Below are 4,806 nucleotides of genomic sequence, written 5' to 3'. Positions count from 1 at the left end.
AAACGATTTTGTCACTTATACATGTCACGTTTTGTATGGGAAAGTGACGCATTTGATGAGTGACAGAGTATGTTTTGTATGGAGTTCTGCACGACTTGTCTTTCAATGCTGCTGAGTGTTGAATTGATTTTGTTTGCGGAATATGTATCAATGGCTTGCTTGCTTCACCATCTAACATGGTTTTAAGAGAGAGAGAGAGAGGGGGAGGGAGAGGAAGAGAGAGAAAACGAGGGGTAGAGGGAGGGAGAGAGGACAGGAGACAGAGAAAGATATGAAGCGTTAATAGCGCAGGATCCGGTGGCCTACCCTATGCACATCAAGAATATGTGTGGCAGGTTCGATCCAATTTGGTTCAAAGTGTAACAGCGGCACGGCTCATTACAGTGGACTTTTGATTTTTCTCCAACTCGGTCGATAGACAGCTTGCCTCGTGTCCCTGTTGACCAGTGTCCACTGAAAACAGCAACGTTTGGTGGTTTATGACTACCTATGTTACTTACATTTACTTAAGTCTAACGGTCAAAGAATTGCAAGTTGCCAGTGCGTACAACTGTACAGCCATGCAGTCCCCAACATTGTCAGTTGACGACATGTGTTTAGTCTTCATAAGTTAATTTTAACTTTATTTAACGTTTCATGGTCTGTTGATGTTGTAGTCCACATGGACTTGCAAATAAACGGTCATGTAGAATATGGTGGGGACCATGTAGTAATATATGGACTTGAAATAGGACATTTCACAACTGTCTTGCATCTCATCCTGAATATTAATTTTGTAGCTTATGCCACTCCACATGGACTTGCAAATAAACGGTCATGTAGAATATGGTGGGGACCATATAGTAATATATGGACTTGAAATAGGACATTTCACAACTGTCTTGTATCTCATCCTGAATATTAATTTTGTAGCTTATGCCAGCTCTGCCAAACCAAACGTGAGATTGGACCCCTCGAGAAATTGTTTGCTACAAAAAAGAATGAGACACACTCTTTTCTAACAAAAGATTGTTTTTATGAGCTTGCAATTCCAGCTTGTACTAAGGTGAAGGTGAAGGTGAACTTTTAACCATGCCAAGGCGTCACGTCTTGTGTTTCTCATCTCAAAAAGAAATGGAATGTCCACAGACTCGTGACATCTGCTTTCTTTCTGTCTATGGTACGGGATTCTTTATGAGTTGTTATCGTGCCAGCTCGTATACCATTCTCCTTCACTATTCAATTAGAAAACAAACATGTATATGTCACTGTCCTCGTGTATTATTTTGACATACTCAGTTGAAATTTCACAAGTACTGGGAACGGAACAAAAGACGTCTGTGGTAAGCATTTACCGGAAAGTGTCCCAACGTTAATATGCAGATATATGAGCAGGATATACTGCAGTGTAAAGTTGATGTAGAATGGCAAAAATCCTGAGACATGAAGCCACTAATCAGTGCATGGTCAGACATAGATGAGATTGGCACATGGCCCGTGATCTTAAATGTGCGAAGGTTGAGAAATCGATCAGTCTTTTGTTTCTGAAAGGTCAGGTATTGTCTGTATCCTTGGTTGCATGGATCTTGATGATAAACATGACCTAAAACATGCATATTTTCCAGTAATTTTTCCGTGTGTGGCCTGCGTAAATATGAAATCTGAGTCGTATGGGCTATCTAATATTCATCAATTACTCGACAGTTCTTCAAGGTACCTTTAGGTCATCAGATATTGGTGGTTACGGAATCGATCGACGTGCTATCAATTTACCAGTACATGCACGGAAGACGCAGGTCGGCACGTTGGGCCGCACGTGTCGTTGCGCAATCCCAAGACCAAAAGAGATGTTTGATATGAACTACGGGCCTTTGATGAAATCCAATATTGCTGCAGTAACTTCTTTGATGATTCATTTATTGCTGATTGACATCTAACCAGATGGGTTACGTACACAGAAAACACCTCCCTGTAGATAATAGAACTCTATTCCATCTCTCATAACGTTAAACCTTCATAACGAAATTGCAGCGATCGACGGAAACCGTGGGTTGTGGTCAGCACATGTTGAGGTAGTTAGCCCTTTGATTGATCTTTAGAAATACGCTTCAACATTACTTGACGCTTTCCGTTGATGTCCAACACTGCTGGTAATGTAGAGATGTCACATGCCATTGTTTCTAACATATTGAATCAATATAGATTTCAATCATAACCTATTCTGCCTTAGAATTCCACAATCGCTGCCATGTGGTACTGTAACGTGACAGCCTCATTCCAAAAAAGTACTTGCATAGTTCACAATAGTCGTAAACAGTCGCCGTGGGACCAATTGACCTACAACTCAGCAGATACGTTCTAGTTTATTCCGTGACAGCTTTAGACACCATTGTTACCTCGGAATCAAGAACCAACATACTGCTTCGCAACGGGAACATCAGATCTTCAACTGATAACTGCACTGTACTGTACTGGACAACTGTGTTCAATTATTCTTATTTCATGAATAGTTCGGAGGGTCCTCTCCTCTCTCTAAGACATTGTAAGGACAGTTGAAATGACAAGTGTATCATTTTAGTCCCACTTTTACTAACGTCTTCTAACGTTTTGAAGTAAACGAAACATTGTATCTTCTAGATACGCATGTGCCAAGATATCAATCAGGTAGGGCGATTCAACCCTGCAAATGATAACATAATATAAGCACAGTACGGACTGCCACATGTGCCGGTACCGTCCAGTCAGCAGTCTGATGCCTTCTTCATCAGGGTAAGAAATCAATTATAGGAGAGGTTTATATCTCTTACAAATACTCTGTGCTGTGGACAAAGGAGAAAAAATAAGTTACTGGCAACTTAATCTGACAGGGTGACGGCAGTATCTCAAGTCAGCATAGAGTCATAAGATGTCCCTCTGATTTCGTCATGTTGTAACATCATGTCACGTGTCGGATAAGTTTTCGGTCCGCGAAGAATATCTACTTTATGTCGTCCCACATGTGTTTTATCTGATAAGCAGAACTATATTGGATTATGCCTGGAAATATTGATTTGCAAAGTAATGTATGTTACAGTCTTTAGGGGTAGCAAATAGTTACTAGTTACCAAGTCCAAGACAGTTCCCTAGTTACTTTGGTAAGTAGTCTATTTTATTTTACTGCAGAGGCTGGAATATGCCTACAACAATTGATGTAGTTGATGTGTGGTGATTATCACTTACGAACATATTGAAACTTGAAAACAAAAGCCACCATATTTACAAAATGTTCGCGTCTGCTTTACTATGCACGGATTCCTTTCAACAAAACCCTGCAGGGCATTTTGACACATCACTCCTTCAGAAGTTTACACCATCAGCCACTTTTCTAATAGACCTTCTTGGTGTAAACATATTTGATACAAACGTGTCGAAAGGTATGGATGTGCGTGTTCGTATTACAGATAGAAGTGAAATAGTTGCCGGATTCAAGTGTTTGTCAGGCGATCTCTATCAACCTGCATACTTTAAAAGTGCGACCGTTGCACGACCAAAATGGGATTTGTGTCACCCTTGATTTCATAATTGGAATATGGTGTAATAATACGTCTTGTGATTACATGTTGGAAATTATAAAAAAAGAATATGGTGTACAATGCAAACGTATGATTCAAAAGACATCCAAGCCCACAAAAGGTGAATGAAATTGTACATGCAACTAGTTGAGGGATCTTTCAACGCCTTGGTCACTCACCGGTCGCAGGCTCTAATTTAGTGTAAGGGAATGTTATCAGTTTTGCTGGGACTTGGAGGGCGTTCAGAGCTGACGTTATCAAACCACCATCTTTGCCAGCATCTGACGCATGTGTACACAGTTCATGCTGTGTGCAATCATACATGTTCTCTGGAAAGTGCGGGGAGACACAACAAATTCGGGGAAATATAAATCATTGATGACTCATGCGGATCGTTTTCGTGCAGTAATAATAAACTGGCTCCGTTCCAACAGCTACATTAAGTGGCACAGCAAGTGTATACCCTGAAGCCATTCAACTCCCCCTCCGGTTCTTATTGTTTCTGTTTAACTTGGGAGATAACATAATGGGTTGATTGATATCAATTCATCTGAATTAAAAATTATATACCAGATAAGGGAAGGAGTTTATGATATAGATGGTAGGCTATGATGTCGATACGCAGTGCTATGTACATGCATGCTTCTGCAGCAGTCGCATGGTGTAAACGTTGAGACAGTCAAAGCAACGGTTTACGCACACAATGTCACCAGTAGTTCTGATCCATCAAATCACAGTTTAATTTTCTCCGTGTACACGTTACCGTTACAGTCTAAACTTCTTCACTGGCTCGGTTAGAGGTAGTGGTTGCCCCAGGAACTCCATGGGTCTAACCATGCAAATAAAACATTCGCGAGAATCTAATGTTTTGAATCAAGTTGGCGCCAGTTGACGCTGCTACGGAGCGATGGCACTGGCGCCGACTTGATTCAAGTCTTGTGAGATTGATTCGAAGATATTAAAGGCATAAGTAGAGGTAAGTATCTTGATAAAATGTTTCGATTATGAAAGTGTTCAACGGCATTCCCAGACAAACGCGAGACAAACTCACCAAATGTTCGACCAGAGCTCTAGTCAGTTGGATATAAAAGTATTTTTTCTATACATGTTAGTACCCCTGGCCCTCCGTCTTCCGAATGGCATTCCCACAATGTCAATAGCTAATTAATTAGCGGATTAATCTAGCTGTTGTAGTCTGTTGTTTTCTTACAACCCAAACACTAACCTCGCGCCGGTATCTGTTCAATAGCGCCATCCCACTGGTACAAATACTATT

The sequence above is a fragment of the Branchiostoma belcheri genome, unplaced genomic scaffold, assembly GCF_001625305.1.
Source record: "Branchiostoma belcheri isolate BF01 breed outbred unplaced genomic scaffold, Haploidv18h27 scaffold26, whole genome shotgun sequence".
Lineage (NCBI taxonomy): Eukaryota > Metazoa > Chordata > Leptocardii > Amphioxiformes > Branchiostomatidae > Branchiostoma > Branchiostoma belcheri.
This window is presented reverse-complemented; position numbering follows the sequence as displayed.